Genomic DNA, 23,071 nt, shown 5'->3' on the forward strand with positions numbered 1-23,071 from the left:
TCTCTGCATACCTCTGCTACTTATTTCATCCCAGTGTGCTCATTTATTTTCTTTTCTAAATGTAAGTTAAAAAATAAAGTAGCAGAGCCAAAATCTTAACATAAAAAGAAAATATTTAGAGGGTGATAGTCCCCAGTGATACTTTAAGTAAAATTCAACCAAACCTGACACCTTAAAAAATGCTATTCCAGAGAACTTCCGTATTAACCACCATGTTCACATAGTACTGATTACTAGTCACTCTAATCCTGTAATGTATAATCCACGTTTTAATGTGTTCCATACATTCGTTTAGTTTGAACCCTCCCAATAACCCATAAGGTAGGTAATAATCCCATTTTATGTATGAGTCTGACTGAGATAATCTACACAAAAACACCACTGTTAAGTAACAGAGCCAAAATTTAACCTCAAAATCCCAACCACAATACAAACTTTTATTTAAATAAAAAAAAAAAAGACTACTGTACAATATTACTCTTCAGGTACAGCCTGTAGAGCCATGGCCTTGAATTACTTAACTCTACGGAAGTGCTTCAGAAATTCTTAGGTTTAGAGATAATACCATCTGGATACCTTTGCTTGAACCGAGCAACGACATCTGGGTCTAGTAAATGGATCCCTCTTGGTTCTAGAAAGGGGGGTATTCTCCCGTCATTCTTGTCTACCAATTCCACCACTGGACTCCTTTCTATAGTGTCTTACAATCTGCCATTCAACAATCAATCCTCCCTCAATTGTAGCTGTCACCGTTCCTCTTGTTGGTCTAAAACCCTCAGCAGTTCCTTCATTGTTGTGCGTTTCCCTAAGGTCGTTATTATGCCTGTCAGTGTGTCTGAGTCTACTTCTCAGGTAATCATCCAAAATCGACAAGCAGCATTGGTTGTTGGCGCCTTGATCTCCATCTTCTCGACGCTGGCAGCTGTGTCCGCGGTGGTCGGCGGCCTAGCTCTATCCAACTCCGTACTCAACGCAGATACCATCAACCTTCTCTCAGAAAGAGTCTCCAGCGCCTTTCTCACACAAAATTCCATCAACAACCATCTCGCAGTAGGACTACTCCAGTTGAATCAAGAAGTTTCCTTAATACAGGAAGAAATCGACTTACTGACTTTAACTGCTCATATCCCCTGTATGCCTACCTATGCCTTCACCTGCGTTACCCCTGCTGTTGTATCCAACTACTCCTCCCAAGTTCATTCCCTTAATGACTACCTGCGCGGCCCATGGAACCAACCTTTCTTAAATTTACTGTCCAATTGGCTAATCAGATCCTCACTATTAATCCCGATCAAGCCCTCTCCTGATTCTCCAAAGCTTGGGGATTGGTCAAATCCTTAGGTGGAGCGGTCTCACTCCTCAGTCTAATTTTCCTCTGTCTAGGGGTCATTTTTGTCATCTTGTGGCATCAATGGAACAGACGCAAAAACTTACGAGTAGCACTTAAACATGTGTGCTATTCCCCATTACAACCTTCTCAGAACCCAATGTCTGGATAAACATTGTGCTAGACCACTTGTAGGCCAATGACGGGTAAGATGGTGGTGTGCCCCATAGCAACCTAAGACAGCACCGTCACCTTATCCGAATCCAGGTAACGGACAGCCATGACAGGTAAGCAAGGGCGCATACCTGCCACAACCTAAGACAGGCCCTTGTGTGTCCCTCCCTCCACCTTAAAGTAAAAACGGGGGAGCTGTCAATAACAGACGCAAAACTTAACTTTGGCAATACCGCCTTGGCAATGCTGCTTTCTGGCTGACAGAGGGACCTGAGGTAATGTTCGCTTCCGCCAACGGAAAGAACTACAAATCTAATGCAATCTTAACAGAAAGGTGCAAGGTCCATGGAAAGCGCATGCGCAGAAAGTGAAAACAGGGGAGCTGGCAATAACCAAAGCGCATGCGCAGACCAAAGCACATGCGCAAGCCTCATAAAGCGCATGCGCAGAGGAAAGTGCATGCGCAAGCCAAGAAAAGCACATGCACAGACTTTCATATATCTATCCCTGCCCCCTCAGTAATAAAGTGCGTGAGTTCCTGCAGCCATCCATGTGAGTAGAAGCGTTTTTCATCCCCAGCCCCTCCGCCGTGTTCCTGAACCCTGTCGGCCTGCGGGACGGGCCGACATGAATCCAAGGGCAAGCTAGGGATAATTAGGCAGCTTAAGGGACAGTGCAGGCAGGGACTTCAGGAGAGTTAAGGAAAGATCCAGAGATAAGGGCAACAGGGTATCAGTGTTCCAGGGCAGGGAGAGGGGCACCCCAGACCCAAACCTGCCTGCTCTAAATAGGTTCTGCCATCCACCGCATCAGCACAAAACATGTGAGACTTTAATGGGAAGGAATTTTAATACAATTGGGAAACAACACAGGAAAGGCAAAGAATCTAGTTTCTAAATCAAGCACCCAAAGTTCCCCGTCCCCTCGTGGGTAAAAGTCCACCCAGGCAGGATTGGCCCAGAGCAAGGCCCCAAAGCCTGCCACAGTCTAAAGCACCTTCCAGTGGGGACCCACAGAAAAGGATCAGAAACAACCAGACCAGTCTGGAGGGAAAAGAGCAAAATCAAAATCAAGACAAAAACTGCCACTGTGACCTCCGCACGGGTCTCCCCCACATCTGTGTCACCCAGTCCACGACCAAAAGGCAAGCGCAGTCTCTTCATGTGTCTCGAGGCTCCACGTGCCTCCTCCAGGTCTCCTTCTGGCTCCATCCTGCTTCCTTCCTTCCTCAGTCTCCTCTGCAGCTTCTTTTCTCCCTGCTCAGCTTTCCCCTCCCTTGGGTGGGGCAGGAAACCTGGAAACTCCCCCTTTCCTGGGGACCACCCTGTTACATAGGGAGTGTCAGGAGCACAAACCATCTACCCACAAAGATGAGCCCCTCCCAGAAGATGATAAAACCTAATGCTGCCCCGACAATGCAGCAGCAGCTCTTTCTGCCCACCTGTGACTATGCAGTTGCTCCTTTTTGCCAACTCTCTGTCCTCTATGGGGCAGCGGCCTCCTGCCTGCCGTGACCTGTCCCCTGCCGGGGGCTTCTCTGCACTGACCTTCCCCAGCAGAGGCAGCTTTTTTCAAGGCCACCCACAGGTGACCACGCAGGCCTCTGTCAGCAAACCTGCCCCTTTGGGGCAGCTCTTTCTGCCTGTTGGTGTCTATGCAAGTGGCGTTTACTCTCCTGTCCCTTTTGTAATAAATCTGCTCTTGCAAACCTAACTGTCCTCTCTGTCTCGTGGAGAAACTTGCCCTGGAAACTCCCCATGTGCCGTCGAAAGGGGAGCTCTGATGACACCTTTCCCAGGGTGAACCCAAGGACTCTGCACTCCAAACCCACTGACTCCAAAAATGACATAGAAAATATTTCTCTTGTGCTCCAAAGGGTCTCCACGTGTCTCCAAAGGTGACATGGATTAGAAAAAATCTGCTCTGGGCCTCTTGGAAAAAGCCTACCTGGACATTTTTGGACAGGCCTATCCTTTTCCTTGAATAGTCCAACCGTTCTTATGCTACATTTTGAATTTTATACCCTCCAAGAGCAGCTCAATTTAGTAAGACCCTAGTCTTCAGTAACTAGTGAAATTTCAGCCACTATCTTTTGAGGTCTTGGTTGGTAAGAGATTTGTTTTTAACTACCTGCTTATTGGGGTGGCCAGAAGTTAGAGTGAATGCTGATTGCTTTTTGCTGTGCTCTTGTGATTTTAATATATATTTAATAAGCTATTTGAAAGGGAGATTTTGCCACAGGGGAGCATTCCAGAAAAGCACTCGATGGCTGTGTCTATGAATGTCAGAGTCAGTTTTACACCACAAAGGAGCTGCAGAAATTGTGAGAAGGAAATGACCCAGAAAAGCCAGCTAAGGCAGCTGCCCCCTGAAGTCTGACAATGATACTTAAAAAGCACCTTCCACATCGCCTAGGAGGTTGCAGACCTCTCTCCCAAGTTGTGAGATGTAACAGAGATAGGAAAGTGATTTGTTTAGAAAACATGCCTCCTTCCTTTCTCTCACACACAGAAATATAGATGTTCCATCTGCCCGATATAATACAGCATTGACATTGTACTAGATACAGGATCTTGCATCAGGCTTTTATCCTGAAGTAATTTGGGTCCTTACTCATTTCCCTTGGTGTTAATATTACTTTAAAAAGCAAAAATACATAGTATATTATTTTGAAAACATAGTGACTATGTGAATATAATTGATCAGATGAGCCTTTAAAGATTTAATTATTACAGGGCTGGTCACAGTCACTGCAGCATGAGTTCGATCCCCAGCTGGCCAGTCTGCTGACCCACATGGCGCAGCAGACCTCTCCTGACTCACCCACTGCTCCCCTCAGCAGTGTATTTCAGTGGATCTGCCTGTTCTGCTCCCCAACTCTGTCTCTGGTGAATCCTCTCACCCCCCCCCACCTCTGGCTTACACCCCAGTTCTTGTATGCATAAATATATAAATCTTTTAAAAAAATAAAAATTAAGATTTAATTATTACATATTATGGATAATGATTCAAAAAGCTTCTTTATAAATATATGTTTCCTTTTTCTTTTTGAATATGTACCTGCCAAGGGAGGGTCCTTTTTGAAATCCTTTGTTCATTGCCATCTACTTCCCTCCTGATTTTCCTGAAAGTTTTCTTCAAATATATCCACCTTGTTTAAAACTTTGTAACACTTAAAGACTGATAGACTCAAAAGTAAACACACCTTTGTTTATTTCTCTCACTCTCTCCTGAGGAGGTACTGCACAATATTGGTTACTTGATTAGGCCACGTGACTATTTGAATACTGGGAATATACTTTAACAAAGTGCTTTCTGTAATTATTTTATGATTTCTCCTTCTCTTTACCTACTTTGCAGAATGTCATCCTTAAGGCACTACCAGCAACAATGTATTCATCAGATTTTAACATTTGCCTGTTTGATGGACAGAAAAACTGCTTTTTTGTTTAATTTGCATTTCCATAATTACTTACCATAATTACTTTTATATGTTTTTTCAGCTCTTTGTGTCTATTTTGAGTACTTTTGTTCATGAACTTCACCCATTCCTCCTCAGTGTGAGTTTCCTCTCCATGATGTTGTAAGTGTTCCCTGCACAGTGATAGTGTTAAGCTTTGTACGTGTTGCAAAAATAAATTTTAGCCTTTTACCCAGGCAGGGGAAGAACAGGCCCTACTTCAGCAATGGTGAGGCCAGGAGAAACTTCATTACTCGTGCATGAGGTCCCAGACCTGGATAGCCTTTAAAGGTCTGAGCACTGGTCTAGAGACAAAGTGTTTCTTTTATACATAACAACTAAAGTTGGTTAGTTAGGGTGAGGAACAGGTGTAGAAGGATACTGGCAAGCAGGCCCATTTTATTTTTTTTCTATTTATTTATTTAATTAATTTTATTTTTATTTTTATTTTATTTATTTTTTTTTTTTAAATAGAGGCATGCTTTATTTATTTATTTGTTTGTTTGTTTTGTTTATACATGCACTGGGTACAGTCAGAAGCGCGGGAGGGTGAGAGAATTCACCAGAGCCAGAGCAGGGAGCAGAGCAGGCAGAAGGACCGAAGTACACTGCTGAGGGGAGCAGCGGGCGGCAGGAGAGGTCTGCGCGCCATGTGGGACCCTCCTCTGGTGGCCGGGGAGCAGCCGGGGATCGAACCGGCGCCGCAGAGGCTGCGGGCAGCTTCGCAACCCAGCGCCTAACCGCTGTGCCACCGGGGAGGCCCTAATTTTATTTTTATATTCCCCATACAATTGCAACCCCCCTTATTTTGACCCCAATCCCTCCTTTCCCCACCCCCACCCCCCATAGAGTGTCTCTGGTTCATAGTTGTTTGTTGATTTTGATATTTTCTTTCTTATAGTTATTCTTTTTCCTGGTCCTGTTATAGAGCAACCCCGATATTAAACGGGTTCCTGGCTGTGGGTCCTCACCCGCGCGCTTTAAAGGGACTTATGAATACTCTACTACAGACACACGCAAAAGGGTTCATAAAAGGTTTATTTACAAGAGAAAAGGAAATAAGGAAAATGTACAACTCAGGGAGAAAATAGGGAAATAAAGTCTTTAATGCGTCCTACCCGATCCGACGACCTGGAAACCCAAAGTCACTCTCAGAGCTAGACGGACGCCGCGAGCTGGCCGAGGGCCCCAAAATGGAGAGAGCCCCAAAGCCCACATGTCTGCCTTTTGTATCCACCTGGCTGCTTAACCCCACCCTCAGGTCCCAGCCACCTTCCCTTTAGTGGTGATGGGATTTGGAGTTCCCAGTGTCTTTGGCTTTGACCTGGGCTGGGGGTGGAGTCCACAAAGCCTGTATGGAATTTGCTTTGGGGCAGCCTTTTTCCCCTAACAATTCCCCCCTTTCACTTTTTGCCACCATTTCCATGGTGATGAAGATCGAATATATGGAGGTTGGGATGCAGTCTCAGATGAACATTTTGTCAGGTTCCAGTGTGAAAGAAAACCAGTCTCTCCAGGTATTTGTCCATTGTGGAAAGCAAAAGTCCTCCACTCCAGGAAAAATAGTTCATCAGTTTAAGCCAAAAAAAAAAAAAATCTGGAGGCGTTAGCCAAAACAAGACAGCAGATATGTAAAAATTTCAGGAAAAAATCTTAAAATGGTTCAACTGATGTAAAAACACAAATTTTCTCAACCTTGATCCCAAACTTTTAACAGCAAAGCAAAAGTTTGCAAACTAAATCTACTTTTAAACCATTTTTCCTATTTTTGCATAAAATCACAGGGTAGAAATAACTAACAGCAATTTTTAGCTGGCTTTGTTGAAATACTCCACACAGGATCAGAGCGAACCGTTGGCATCTGGTCGATGCAGGCTTCAGGTATAAAGTTGGTCTCATCAGACTCCACCTGGGCTTTCCTCTTCGCGAGGGTACCAGGGCATTTTCGTTGGCCGGGTTGTCCAGTCCTGCCAATGGAGGCAAGCTTCCTCACCTTCTTTGGAGGTCTCTGGAACCCTACAAACAAGGCAAACAGGTTCTCCTCTTCTTGGTTCAGCTCTGTTTCAACTTTCTGGAGGAGCTCCACACAAAGCCACACAATCAAACTCGCGTCCAATTTTTTTTTAAAACAGACAAAATCCCTATGGAAGTTATGCAAAAACAGACTCTAAGATAAGTAGCAAAAATTACTACCACTATTTGTATGCTGTGTTGGTATCAAGGGGAGAGAAAATGTGACAAGTTAGTTTTGCTGGAAAAAAAAATTATAACCTTTCTGCAGATCCTGGTTACTCAAAACAAAACAAAACAAAACAAAACAAAAACTTCGTGGATTCAGGACAGAATGCATAAAAAAATTTCCAGTATGTCAAAGAAACCTTAGTAAATGTCAGGTGTATTTCCAGGTCTATTCAGTCCTTTGTAGGAAAGTTTTTTCCTCTCAACAGTTCCATCAATAGGAATCTGTTGAGACTTTTTCTCCCTATATTTCCGGAAACAATTTCTGTAGGTGTGAAACAATTGAATTATACAATATTATAAGGTGAAAATCACCATTGACAATTTACATACATACCAGATACTACTGTTAACATTTTGTACATACCAAAGTTTTACCATTTTCCCAAGTGACAATGCTTCCCTTCCAGTTTTACTTCATTAGGTAAAAGCCAAATAAAACAAATTCATGTAATGCCTTCCCAGGAGGAAAGGGAGAAACTTCGTGGAGTGTCTCAGGAGCTCTACTGAGGTTCCACAAAATTTCCTTGCATCAGTCAAATGACAGGCTACCAAATTTGTACTTGAATTTAGATTTCTGGGAAGCTTTGCCATAGATATCAGAAAATTAACAGAAACAACAATATTCAATCTCTATGAAGGCACCGGCTTAGTTCAGTAGCACAATGTTGACAATCAAACTATAACTTTTTTTTTTTTTTTTCAATGTCTGTGGGCACCATGTATACCAATTTGTCAATCACTAGAGGTCAAGACGGTTAGACACAAGGACATACTGACAGACAACATATAGACACAAAGAGCTCTTTAGTTACCATTCATCACGCGTGGGATATCCCATACAACTGCAGTTTGTCTGATAGGCCAAAGTAACAATAAAAAAAACAAGCAGGAAAAAAGAACTTCAAAGTAAAAAAAAAAACAAAAGTTGATAGGAAATAACAAAATCAAGATTAAAAACCTTTCTATGTAAAAAAAAATACTGTCAGCATATGCATGATCCTAGATGTTATTTCACATCTCCTAAACTTTGAAAGGAAGAGATTGGTTAGAGCATGGTAGTTTTTTTCTTCTCAGGGTTTCTTCAAAAAAAAAAAAAAAAAAATGAGTTCTTGGGTATCCTGCAACAATAACTGGAAAAGGAGTCAGTAACATTCAAGTTTCTTTCTGTTTCTTAAATAAATATCTCAAGTCTTCAATGGGTTCACAAGACCAATGGGACTTCGTCTCTGGGTCGGTTCCTTCTGGCGCTTTCTTAACTCTGGAATGATGTACCCAGGGTTTTATACCTGCAAGTTTTAGAGAAGTATGTGTGCTTAGCAAAACATCATATGGACCAGTCCATTTTTCTGACAACTGGTTTTGGGCATCCCCACTCTGCCAGGTCTTCAGTAAGACCTGATCTCCAGGTTTGAAGGGATGCAATGGTTGATCAGGAGGCATAGAGATTCTCGAGGTTGCAAAGTTATGAATTACTGTCAGAACCTCCTGGATGTGTTTCACATATTGTGTGATCCGGCAATCTTGAGCTATTTCCGGACTGGCTTTCAGAACTGAGGCCTGGAAGGGTCTTCCAAACACAATTTCAAAGGGGCTTAATTGTAGCCCACTTCTAGGTGCCACTCTTATGCGGAGGAGGGCAAGGGATAGTACCTGGTCCCAACGAAGCTGTGTTTCTTGGCACAGTTTCGCCAAGGTTTTCTTTAAGGTGTGATTCATTTTCTCCGTTTGTCCAGAAGACTGCGGTCTCCATGCAGCATGCAATTTCCAGTTGATCTGTAACGCACTGCTTACTGCATGAGTAACATCAGAGACAAATGCTGGCCCATTATCACTCTGGATAGAATCCGGCAACCCAAAGCGAGGAATTATCTCCTTTAGAAGCTGTTTTGCAACCTCGGAAGCTTTTTCCGTCTTTGTGGGAAATGCTTCCACCCATCCCGAGAACGTATCCACAAAAACCAACAGGTATTTGAAGTTGCCTGTTGTTCTAGGCATTTGTGTAAAGTCCACCTGCCAGTCCTCAAAAGGGCACTTGCCTCGATATTGAACCCCAATGGCTTTGGGGTGGGAGTCAGTCTTGGGGTTATTCCTGGCACATAGTTGACAACCTCGGGTGATCCGTTGTGCTATTCTATGCAAATATGGTCCCTTCAAATATGGGCACACAGTTTCTAATAAGGCATCTCTCCCATAGTGGGATCCTTCGTGAAGATGTTTTAGCACCGGATATACCAGGGCCTCCGGGAGGAGGATCATCCCATGGGAGTTTACTCTCCAAGTAGAGCTGGGGTCAAACTCAGTAAATCCCCATGCACGAGCTCTCTCCTCATCCCGCTCGGTGTATTCAGGAGCATCCTGAGTCAGGTCCACAAGAGGGATGAGTGCACCCTGGAGGGCAGAACGGGCAGCGGCCTTAGCTGCCCGATCAGCTGCCCTGTTGCCCTTTGCCAAGTCAGACCCACCCTTTTGGTGGCCGGGACAGTGCATCACAGCGACAGCTGATGGTAAAGCTACTGCCTTTAACAAGGCCAGGATTTCTAATGGGTGTTTGACATCCTTGTTGCTAGCCGTAAGAAGTCCCCGCTCCTTCCAAATGGCCCCATGCATGTGGAGAATCATAAAAGAGTATTTTGAGTAGGTAAATATATTGACTTTTTACCTTTTGAGAGTTCCAAGGCATGGGTCAGGGCTATTAATTCGGCATTCTGTGCTGATGTACCTGCCGGAAGAGCCTTGGCCTCCACGGTGTTCTGGAGCGTCACCACTGCATATCCAGCACATCGACGGCCTTGATCCATAAAGCTGCTGCCATCTGTAAATAGCTCCCACTCTGGATCCGGCAGAGGCTGGTCCGTTAGATCTGGTCGGCTGGCATACACTGTGTCTATGGTTTCTAAACAGTTATGGATTAAAGCGTCATCCTCAAGTCTGTCTGCATTGCTTGGAAGCAGTGTGGCAGGATTCAGGGAATTAGAAACTTGCAGTTTCACATTAGGATTGTCCAACAGAGCTGCTTGATATTTTCCCATTCGCCCAGCGGTTAACCAAAGTCCACCCTTCTTCTCCAGCAACGTCAAGACCTGATGTGGCACACACACAGTGATGGGCTGACCCAATGTAAACTTCTCTGCCTCATGTAGGAGGTCACAAGTGGCAGCCACAGCACGCAAGCATGGAGGCCATCCCTTAGTGGTGTGGTCCAACTGTTTGGACAGATATGCAACGGGCTGCATTTCTGGTCCCAACAATTGGATCAGCACTCCTAGGGCAACCCCCTGTCTCTCATGTACATAAAGTCTGAATGGCTTCCTAAGATCCGGAAGTCCTAATGCTGGTGTTAGGGATTAAACTGCTGAAGTTCATGGTTGAGGCCGCGTTTGGGTCAAAACCACACCCACAACGGCCATATGCGCGGAGAAAAAAAAACTTTTCAAGACGTGAAACAAAGAGTTTCACTGCGAGTCCTGCAGACCTAATGTGCTTTTATGGTGACCAACGCAAGAAAAATTACTTTGGGCTGGTCAACCACGGGTGAAACGCGCCCCACGTTGGGCGCCAAGCTGTTATAGAGCAACCCCGATATTAAACGGGTTCCTGGCTGTGGGTCCTCACCCGCGCGCTTTAAAGGGACTTATGAATACTCTATTACAGACACACGCAAAAGGGTTAATAAAAGGTTTATTTACCAGAAAAAAAGAAATAAGGAAAATGTACAACTCAGGGAGAAAATAGGGAAATAAAGTCTTTAATGCGTCCTACCCGATCCGACGACCTGGAAACCCAAAGTCACTCTCAGAGCTAGACGGACGCCGCGAGCTGGCCGAGGGCCCCAAAATGGAGAGAGCCCCAAAGCCCACATGTCTGCCTTTTGTATCCACCTGGCTGCTTAACCCCACCCTCAGGTCCCAGCCACCTTCCCTTTAGTGGTGATGGGATTTGGAGTTCCCAGTGTCTTTGGCTTTGACCTGGGCTGGGGGTGGAGTCCACAAAGCCTGTATGGAATTTGCTTTGGGGCAGCCTTTTCCCCCTAACACTGGGGTGGGGGTGGAGTCCACAAAGCCTGTATGGAATTAGCTTTGGGACAGCCTTTTTCCCCTAACAGTCCCTCATTTAAGTTTTTTAGATTCCTGCTATGAGTGAGACCATCCGGTATTTTCCTTTTTCTTTCTGGCTTATTTCGCTAATCATGATCCCTTCCAGCGCCATCCATGTTGCCGCAAATTGCATGTGTTTACCTTTTTTGAATGCTGAGTGATATTCCATGGTGTATATGCACCACATCTTCTTGATCCAGTCATCTATTTTTGGGCATTTGGGTTGTTTCCAAAGCTTAGCTATTGTAAACAGTGCTGCTATAAACATAGGGGTGCAGGTGCTCTTTGGAATTGATGTTTCTGTGTCCTTTGGGTAAATACCTAGGAGTGGAATGCTGGATCCTATGGAAGCTCTATGTTTAGGAGGTCCAGAAATCTCCACACAGCTCTCCATAGTGGTTGGACCAGTTTGCACTCCCACCAACAGTGCAGGAGAGTTCCTTTTTCTCCACACCCTCGCCAACATTTGTTGTTGCTAGTTTTTTTAATATGTGCCATCCTCACTGGTGTAAGATGGTATCTCATGGAAGTTTTGATTTGCATTTCCCTGATGACAAGTGATGTTGAACATTTTTTCATATGCCTGTTGGCCATTTGCATTTCCTCTTCAGAGAAGTTTCTTTTTAGCTCTTCAAGCAGGCCCATTTTAGCAAACATTTGAAAAAAATTATGTCCTCACTCCATATCAAGTGACACAAGGCGAAAAGGTGTGCCTCCCAACCCCAGGGGTCAGGCAAAGACAGTCATTACAGGAACAGTAAAAATAACAAGAGGTCACACGTGTAGAAGTTCCTCAAGCTTCTGCCGTGCGTAGACCAACCAGCTTCCCGAGAGTGGCCGTGTGGCCGGAGCAGGACTTGATGTCTAAGGCGACATTGATGGGTTGATATTTGTAGCTTCAAGAGGAGGTGACTCTCTGGATCAGGGCTGCTGTCCATCCGCGGGCTGAAGTGTCCTTTTTCTGCTCTGTAGGCCCATTTCACTTTGGAATGATGCCCCCAAGGGGGTGGAACCTGAGACTCTTGACAAAGGATAAAAAAAAAAGGGGGGTAGGCTAGGTTCTGCAAAGGGGCGGGGTAAGGGGTGGGCACAGAGACGGGTGGGTGCCAGCTGGCTCTGCTGTTTAACTCTCTTCTCCTTGGAGGACACATGAATTTCAATACTCTCTGTGTGCACGCACTGTAAGATTTCCTGGAGACCCCTCCTCTGGCCTAGGGGGCAAGAGAGAAAAGCCACCTGCATAGACTTAAAGCCTGAACAGGCTCCCTCCTATGCAGGAATTCTAGAAGGAAAACCAGTATTTTCACACCCACTGATGACCTAGGAGCCAGATAAAGAGCTAACAATAGATACCCAGTCTCTGCAACTCTGCAGTGCTTTCTTTAGGAAGTGATTAAATCCTGAATTGCCTTGTAGTGCCTGCATATTTAGGTCTGGACAATTTAGAATGAGAAGCACCTCTTACAAAAAATAAGCTATCATCCTTAATGTCAGTGACACACTCTGCCTGCCTATCTACTCTGAATTCACACTTGTGTTTACTGCAACAGCTCTACAGAGTAAATTCTGTCCAACAGCTTCCAGGGCTCAAATTCTCATTTTGATGATCTAATAAACTCTTTATCCAGCCATCACACAGATTTTATTTCCAGTTAACATGTTATTAGGCACATAAATATAGGGTGATTTTGAAACTTTCAGTATAGCTTCAGTTTTTGAGACTTTGAACTGATTGCCTTTGTTTAACAGTTTTTTTTTCTTTGAATCCCCATAAAATGTAACTGTAACAGGGTGGTCCCCAGGAAAGGGGGAGGTTCCAGGTTCCCTGCCCCACCCAAGGGAGGGTGGAGCTGAGCAGGAAGAGGAGAAGCTGCAGAAGAGACTGAGGAAGGAAGCAGGATGGAGCCAGGAGACCTGGAGGAGGCGCGTGGAGCCTAGAGACACGTGAAGAAACTGCGCTTGTCTTTTGGTCGTGGACTGGGTGACACAGATGTGGGTGAGACCCGTGGGGAGGTGACCATGGCAGCTTTTATCTTGATGTTGATTTTGCTCTTTTCCTTCCGGGCTTGTCTGGTTGTTTGTGACCCTTTTCTGTGGGTCCCCACTGGAAGATGCTTTAGACTTGTAGCAGGCTTTGGGGCCTTGTTCTGGGCCGATCCCATATGGATGGACTTTTACCCACGAGGGGACGGGTAACTCTGGATGCTTCATTTAGAAACTAGACTAGAAACTAGAAACTAGACTCTTTGCCTTACCTGTATTGTTTCCTAGTTTTATTAAAGTTCCTTCCCATTAAAGTCTCCTATGTTTTGTGTTGATGCGGCGGATGGCAAAACCCATGTAGAATAGGCAGGTTTGCAGGGTTTGGGCTGACCCTTTTCCCTGTCCTAACATAACTACTTCCCATTAAGAGCACATCCTGTGTCCAGAAGTATGAACCTGTGTTGGTGATATTGTTTCTGGAGTTGTTGGTTTCCGAGATTGGGGTCGCCGGGTTCACTGTGGGAAAGATTTCACCAGAGCGCCCCTATTATAACAGGGTGGTCCCCAGGAAAGGGGGAGGTTCCAGGTTCCCTGCCCCACCCAAGGGAGGGTGGAGCTGAGCAGGGAGAGAAGAAGCTGCAGAGGAGACTGAGGAAGGAAGGAAGCAGGATGGAGCCAGAAGGAGACCTGGAGGAGGCACATGGAGCCGAGAGACACGTGAGGAAACTGCGTTTGCCTTTTGGTCGTGGACGGGTGACACAGATGTGGGTGAGACCCTTGGGGAGGTGACAATGGCGGGTTTTGTCTTGATTTTGATTTTGCTCTTTTCCTTCTGGGCTTGTCTGGTTGTTTCTGATCCTTTTCTGGGGGTCCCCACTGGAAGGTGCTTTAGACTTGGGACAGGCTTTGGGGCCTTGCTCTGGGCCAATCCTGCTTGGGTGGACTTTTACCCACGAGGGGACGGGGAACTTTGGGTGCTTGATTTGGAAACTAGATACTTTGCCTTCCCTGTATTGTTTCCTAATTGTATTAAAGTTCCTTCCCATTAAAATCTTATATGTTTTGTGTTGATGCGGCGGATGGCAGAACCTAGTTAGAACAGGCAGGTTTGGGGGTTCTGGGGTGCCCCTCTCCCTGCCCTTTAACACTTTAACCAGCACTGGTGAGTTCCCAGGTAAGTTTCCCCACAACACAGAGACGTTAGTTATATCCAAAAGGGCAGGGTTATTATAAAAGGGAGAGAAGAGTAAAGGACACTTGCATAGACACAAGCGGGCAGGAAGAGCTGCCCCCAAAGGGACAGATTTGCTGACAGGTTTGCAAGGTTGCAGGCGGGAGGCCTTGAGGAGAGCTGCCTCCGCTGAGGGAGGTCAGTGCAGAGAAGCCCTGGCAGGACAGGTCACGGGCAGGCAGGAGGTTGCTGCCCTGCAGAGGGACAGAGGGTTGGTGACAAAGGAGCACCTGCATCTGCACAGTGGGCAGAAGGGCTGCTGCCCTGGGCCAGTGCAGAGGCTGCCCTGATACAGTCTTCACTGTGGGAGAGGCTCACTCCTCCATGGAGTGGTTTGTTTGTTGTTGACTTTGAATAAACTATGTAGAATTTGAAAGGGGCCAGATTTCCACAATGGCCCTCAATCTGCATATCTTTACCTTCAGGTCAGCTCTCCTGACACTCCCTAAGGCATCTGATGCCTGCTTGGGTCTTGTGCTTTATGGTTCTGGGCGTTGTTGCCTGAGGATGTTAGATCCCAGGGCGGGTTGATGGCTGTGTTAATCCCTCTACCACCACCTCCTGCCCTTGGCATATGTGAGCCAGGTTTCTGGTCTTGTGGCGCCTCCTTTCCAGTTTTTCCTATTCTTTTTTTTTTTTTTTTTTTAAGATTTTTTTTATTTATACATACTAGAGCTGGGGCACAGGACAGAGATGTGGGTGGGGGGCGGGGTGAGAGGATTCACCAGGGACAGAGTGGGGAGCAGAACAGGCATCTGACTAAATACACTACTGAGGGGAGCAGCAGGTGAGACAGGAGAGGTCTGCTGCGCCATGTGGGTAGCTCCCTGGCTGGCTGGGGGATCGAACTCGTGCCACAGACGCTGTGGATTGCTTCATAGTGCAGTGCTTAACCCCTTGCGCCACCAGGGAGGCCCCGGTTTTTCTATTAATCCTCCATCAAGACCATTCACTATTTTTCCCATTTCTATTGTTTGTTTTACTACCTAAAATTATATTTTAAAAACTTATTTGAAATATTTAAGAAAGACCTAGTGTATGAACAGGATATAATGGACACTCTGGTGATTGATATTCAGTTTAAGAATTAATTATAACCTAAGGATTGAAGACCCTGGAGGACTCCATGCTCTTAATGTAACAGGGGGGTCCCCAGGAAAGGGGGGGTGCCAGGTTTCCTGCCCCACCCAAGGGAGGGTGGAGCTGAGCAGGGAGAGAAGAAGCTGCAGAGGATACTGAGGAAGGAAGGAAGCAGGATGGAGCCAGAAGGAGACCTGGAGGAGGCACATGGAGCCAAGAGACTCATGAAGAAACTGCGCTTGCCTTGTGGTCGTGGACGGGGTGACACAGATGTGGGTGAGACCCGTGGGGAGGTGACAGTGGCGGTTTTTGTCTTGATTTTGATTTTTTTCCTTTCCTTCCAGACTTGTCTGTTTGTTTCTGACCCTTTTCTCTGGGTCCCCACTGGAAGGTGCTTTAGACTGTGGCAGGCTTTGGGGCCTTGCTCTGGGCCAATCCCGCTTGGGTGGACTTTTTACCCACGAGGGGACGGGGAACTTTGGGTGCTTGATTTAGAAACTAGATTCTTTGCCTTTCCTGTGTTGTTTCCTAATTGTATTAAAGTTCCTTCCCACTAACGTCTCATATGTTTTGTGTTGGTGCAGTGGATGGCAGAGCCTATTTAGAGCAGTCAGGTTTGAGGGGTCTGGGCTGCCCCTCTCCCTGCCCTGGAACAATAATGCCTTCCCCAAATAGAAAACAATGACTGTCCTCATAATGCGTTTATTACCACTAAAAATTACTTCATAATTTTATAGTTATATAATTAAAAATATTTACTGTGGTCTTAGTATTTTAATTTCAGATTTAATAAGTATGGAACAACAATTTCACAAAACGTGAGATTTTGTGGTCCTCTCCTGTGATGTCTGTTGCTGATCTGTAGTATTCCAGTGCAGAAATAGCCTTGATTCACATTTGTTTCCTTCCTTTACTTTTTAGTTTTGGTTCAATAAACCCTGCTGAGAGGAACATTTACATATCCTAGAGAACCTGTGGGAGATTTTCTCTAAGTCAGAATAGTGCCCATTCTGGTTGATCAAGTTTGCTTTTCAAGGTGGTTCTACCAATTTAAGTTTCCACTCCTCAGCAGAATGCACTACACCCCATCTCTTTATTAGTGATATTCTGGATGTGATAATTGGTGTCTTATTATGTCTTAATTTGCATGTCCATGATTATTATTGAGTGAACTTCTTTTATATGTATTTTGACCTTCATATTCCCTATTCGTGTGTCTCCCAAATTTTATTGGGCTGTTTATCTTTCCATATTGATTTGCAGGAATTTTTAATGTAGTCAGTATATTGATATTTGTCAGTTATATGCATGGCCACAATCATCTCCCAGATCATGGCTAATCTGTTTTTCATTATGAAGTATTTCACCCATTACAGAGAGTAGATATAATGTACACATAGAAGATTTATATTATAATACAGTAAAAAATCTGGTAATAAAAATATCGCCAATGCATTCACGGTTCTCTGGAAACCAGTCCTTTTGTTCTGACTGTGTTAACCACTCTTTCTAGTTTTTATTGTCTTTTTTTTCTGAAGTAACATTGGTTTGCAAAACTGTAATTGAGAGGTATAGGTTCACGTTTCTTCAGGTTCTTCCCCACTTCAAGATATTTTTATATCCAAAATCAAGGCACAGAATGTTCTCATGTGCTGTGTGGCATGCAATAGTTCCTCTCCGGTGTGCTCCAAATAACCAATATCAGCATTCGCTACAGGTTAGTCTTGAATATTCTAGAATTTCATATAATTATATGTATGCATTTTGTGTCTCTTTTGCATAATATTATTTTGGAGACTTAAACATTTTGCTGTGTGTATAAGTAGCTTCTTTTTATTTCTGAGTCATATTCCACTGTAAACCAAAATGTGCAGGAAAGCGCTCCTCCTGCTCGGTGGTTGAGTTGTTTCTCTCATTTGGGTCTATTATTAATAAAGCTGCTATACTTGTACTTATGTACAAATATGGGCATACACTTTGTATGGGAGATGCTCTTATTTTTCTTAGATAGGTAGCTAGAGGAGAAATTGTTGGACTGTACATAACAATTGTGTTTAATTGTGTGTAAACTTATGTTTAACTCGGTAACATTTCCTAAGTATTTGTACTATGTTATATTCCCACCAGAAATGTAGGGGTGTTTCGGTGAATGTATGACTACTATGAAACTTTGGGTTTTTTTTAATTTTACCTGCTGCAATTTGAATTGCATTCCTTGAGGGCTAATACTGTTGAACATCTTTTCTTGTGCTTATTGGCGTGTCATATATCTTCTTTGTAATGTGTCTGTTGACCTCTCTTGTCTTTTTTTTCAAATTAAGTTGTTTTTATAACTGATTTCAAAGTGCCCTTCATGTATTCTTGATATAAGACTTTTTTGTGTGTGTGTATATTTATGTGTCTATCCATATCTGTACATATGTACATACATGCACATTATGTATAGATATGTAGATATATTTTATGTAGATAAATATATACATGTCTATATATTTACACATGTCTAAATCTACATGCATGTATATACAATTGTATACATATTTCTATGCACTTTTTAAAAAATTATTTATTTATGCATACATGAGCCTGGGGTACAGGCCAGAGGTGCAGGGTGAGAGGATTCACCAGAGACAGAGTGGGGAGCAGAACAGGTGGGTGGATCTACAGAAATACACTGCTGAGGGAGCAGTGGGAAGATAGGAGAGGTCTACTACACCATGTGGGTTGCTCCCTGGCCGGGATCAAACTCATGCTGCAAGGCTGTGGATAACTTCATAGAGCTGAGACTTAACCCCTTGCACACCAGGGTGGCCCTCTACTTATTTATTTTAGTAATGCTTGGTCGTTTTCTCTTTGGAAGTCTTACACCTATTTTGCTAAACTTATTAATTTTTTTATGTTTTGTTGAAACCATCAAATAGTATAATTCACATTACATTTATAATTGGTGTTAGTGTATAAATTCTTTTCAATTTGTATGTCTTTTTTTAACTTGACTTGTTACATTGGTGAAGTCTTGATACATTTTTAAATAGAAGCGGTAAGATTTTGTTGGTCTTTACTATTGTCTTATCAGGTTGAAGAAGTTCTCTTTTTATTTCTAGTTTGTTAACAGTTTTTATCGTGAATAGGTATTAATATTTATCAAATCCTTTCTCCTCATCTATAATAGTATTTTTTCTCTCCTGTCGTAAATATGCTGAGATATATTCTGGCCAATGACTAGAACACTTAACTCTTTATTTTTATCATTATAATATTACCACACATAAAGTATATGCCTGTAAACAATATACTGTGAGCATGTTTATTTTTGTGACTTTATATCATTGGTTTTGTACCCATGAATGTTACACTTTCCCACTTAAAAATATATATTGACATGATACGATGACTTGTTTATCTTCATTGATCTGTAGCATTTACTTATGTAAACATTATACACTAAAATCACAATCTCCCATAAGAGCATATTTGGTTTGGTTACCAGTTTTTGCTGATAAAAAAATTTTCAGTATGAATATTTTTAAATACATCTCCTAGTGCATGTGTGAAAAGACATGTGTGTTACTTGGGATGCAATTGCTGGGCAAAGCATCTTACATGTGTCTAAACGGGGGTTGGGCAAAGAAATTGGAAATAACAGTAAGCTCAGCAATAACAAATAAGATACTGCTTCAGTTTCACAAGAAGGTGCATATTTCTTTTCCAAAATGAGTGCACCAATTTATACTGACACAAATGAATAAGATGAGCTGTTTTTCTAGGTGCCCAAAAAAATCTTCGTAGTAGCTTTCTTTTTAAAGTGTTCTCCATGTGGTGCATGAACATTGGTATCCCTTTATGGTTTTATTAGTTGATAAACAAACACCAATGTTTCCTTTTTTTTATGCTTATTTTTGATTCTTGTTTGTCTTTGAAATGCCTAGTCATATACTTTTTATGTAAACTGCAGTGACATTACATTTTAGATTAATTTGGAGAAAATTATAATTTTATATTGAGTAAGTAGATTAAAGTCATTTACTTTTGCCTACCTTAATGCTATTAAATAGGGATTAATATTCTCCATTATCTCTGTTGTTAGAGTTATTCCAAGTTTATTAAGTTTTTAATATTTTGGCAATGCAAATAGCGTGTCAGAATTATACTTTTTAACTGTATAATGCTGATGCATAAAAATTCACTTTATTTTTTATTTTGGTTTTATGTATGGCAACTTAGGTATACTTTTTAATTATTAATTTTAGCAGATTATAGATTCACATGCTTCTTTTTTGCAGATATTTATATTCTTTTCACTGGGTATTTATTTGCTTTATTTATTTATTACTTATTTATTGGTTAAGACTTCCAATAAAATACCAAATGGAAGTGATGATTGTCAACTTCATTTTTTTGCTGCTCACTTTAAAAGTCATGCTTCTGAGCACGGGCTATAAAGTTGAATGGGGTTTTGATAGATAATCTTTATTAGGATAAGAAAGCTTGCTTTTATCCCAAGTTTGAAGAAGCATTTACTATTATTACTATTATAGATACTAAATTTTTATCACATCTTTGCTTTCTCTTCTATTGAAGAAAATAAGAGTTTTCCCTTCTAATATGCTAACATAGGAAGCTATTAAAAGATTTTCTAAAATTAAACCAATGTCAAATTTGTTTCTCCACTTAACAAATATTCATTAAGTGCTTACTTTGTGCTGGGATTTTTCTCAAATCTTGTAATAAAATCATATGTAAATTAAGCTAATAAATATATAATATGGTATATGGCAATAAGGGTTTTAAATACAAATGGAGATTGGCAGGTGCTTATCTTGGTCTTTTCAGACTGCTGGAAGGAAACACCACAGCAGGTGACTTATAAACAACAGACATCTGAAGTCTTGGCAGCCCAAGCCCAAGGTGCCAGTGTGGTCTGGTTCTGGAGAGGACCCAATTCTCAATTCCTAGCTCACCCCATCTGTTACATCCTCCTTGATGGAAGGACAAGGGTCCTCTGTGGGGTCTCTAATTCCATTCATGGGGCTCCATCCTCATGACACCAGCCCTGCCCAAAGGTCCCACCTCCTAGTATCATCATCTTTGGGCGTTAGGACTTTAGCATATGAATTTAAGGAGACAGAAACATTCAGACCATAGCATTATGCCTCTGGGTTCTCACTTTAAAGAAGGATCTAAGAATGTCCCATCTGACAAAAATGACACCTAACCAGAGACTGAGGTAAGAAAATGAACTGTGTGGGTCTAGGCAGGAAGAGCTTTCCAGACAAAGGAGTGGTAGGTACAAAGGCCCTGCGGCAGTTACACTCAGGAATAGCTGATGAGTGAGAGGGGAGCAAGCTGTGCCGTGAGTGGTCACAGGCAAAAAGCACCAGCAGCACATGGCCATGGAGGCTGACTACTCAGATGCCTCATTGCAGATTCTTGGTGATAGGCAGACGGTAGGTTTTTTTTTTTTTTTTTGGAAACAAATAAAACTCTGGAGACTTTGAACATGACTTACTTTTTTTTTAAAAAAAAAGGTTTATTTATACATACAAGAACTGAGGTGTAGGCCATAGGTGTGGGGGCGGGGGTGAGAGGATTCACCAGAGACAGAGTGGGGAGCAGAACAGTAAGATCCACTGAAATCCACTGCTGAGGGGAGCAGCAGGGAGATTGGAGAGGTCTCCTGAGCCATGTGGGTCAGCTCCTTGGCTGGGGATTGAACTCAGACTGCGGTGGCTGGGATAGCTTGATAGCACTGAGACTTTAAACCCTGTGCCAGCAGGGAGGCCCATGACTTACTTTTTTAAATAAGTTACTTGGGCTCCTTTTGGGAAGATAGAGTGAACACAAGAGAGACATGCTACAAGCAATCAGGCAAGTGCACAACTACGTGGCCCAGATGAGTAAGGAGGGCTTGGATCGTGTGCAACACTGGAACCCATAACGAGAACAAATACTATTCTAACACTACTTTCCAGCACTCTGTATAAATATGTACGCGTTTCCTCACTGTCACAGCTTCACAAACTAGCCACTATTTTTACCTTTATTACCTATGAAGAAACAGGTACAGTGAGGAGAAGTACCTGCACTTGTTTAAAAAGCATCAAAGCAAAGATTGGAAGTCCAGCAACAATAAACAAGTCTACCTCTAAAGGCAGCTCTAGGGAGGTGTCAAAGACAACCAGGGGCAAAGACAGGAAAGTTTCTTGATCCAGCTCTCCCCCTAGAGGGAGAGCTCCTGGTGGCCTGAGACTCCACTGGCGGAGTTTTTAATTGTCTATGACCCAAGGATGTGTTGCTTAGAGTAGGAATCTCCACTCTTGGGAAGCATGGAGAGGATTCCCTTGTTGAAGCTAGTGGAAGAGGTGGAGAGCTTTGGAAAATTTTCTTTGATAACTAGTATATTTAAAAGGAGACGCCTGGTTTTCTTGAGTCTGACAGCTGCAGCAGACTTTCATGGTGATGAATAAAAGGACAAGGAAGTAGACTCTGGGGTTCTTGCTTTATTCCCTCCCCTACTTAACCTGAATTATCTGTCCTTAATACTCAAATGCTGAATCTGAATTTTCTCTGGCTGAATGGTAGAAAAGTCTTTTTTTTATATTTAAAAAAAAAAATAAAGCCTAGTGCATTGTCAAGGTGATGCCACGGAAGGCCAAGTTTTATTATTCCTTGTAGAAAACTGTCAATCATGTGTCTCTGACAGTCCCTGGGCACCCCAGCTGCTGATACATACTTGGTCATTTCCATCATTTCCCAGGAGGAAAGTCCTTTCTCTAGACCCCCTTAGGTATTTTTTGCTCATCTCAGATTTATCTTTAGTAAGTTTTTTAAAAAATCAGATCTCAAAATGCTCAGGAAACCAGAGTTTAGGTGCAAAGGTAGGAGAATAGGCAGTGCCGAAGAAAATAATGTCTGTGTATGGAAGGCATGTTGTGTGAAATGTATGCACGAGTTTCAAATATTGTATATATACAAGCAAACATTTATTTACAAATATGAGTGCTTTCCAATGTGTACATGTGCCATGTATACATGTGCATAGATGCTTGTTTATATTATATATTTGTAGTATATGATGGTACCTATTTATAATGCATGTAATACACAATGTTATATGCTGTGAGTGATTACAGACAGCCTAACACAGCTGCAATATGTAATGCACATGAAGGTTGAGAACCATTTGAAGTCTTGAGAAGCTCTCAGATAGTCACATCTCTGAATCTTGGTGTGAAGTTCTGTTTGGTGGAACTTGAGGAAATCTGGCTGGTGGACTGAAAAATCAAATTTAAATAGTCTGAAATGACTAGATCAGAATGTAAAATGGCCTCCCTGGTGGCACAGGGGTTAAGGCAGAGCTATTGATGGACAGAAATAGGAAAAAAACTGAACAGGAGGCACCACAAGACCAGAAACCAGGCGCACACAGGGGGTGGGGGTAGAAGACATCAGAATCTCAATCTCTTACTCGATATCAAGTC

Source organism: Talpa occidentalis, unplaced genomic scaffold, assembly GCF_014898055.3.
Source record: "Talpa occidentalis isolate TD23 unplaced genomic scaffold, MPIMG_talOcc4v2.1 talOcc4.14, whole genome shotgun sequence".
NCBI lineage: Eukaryota > Metazoa > Chordata > Mammalia > Eulipotyphla > Talpidae > Talpa > Talpa occidentalis.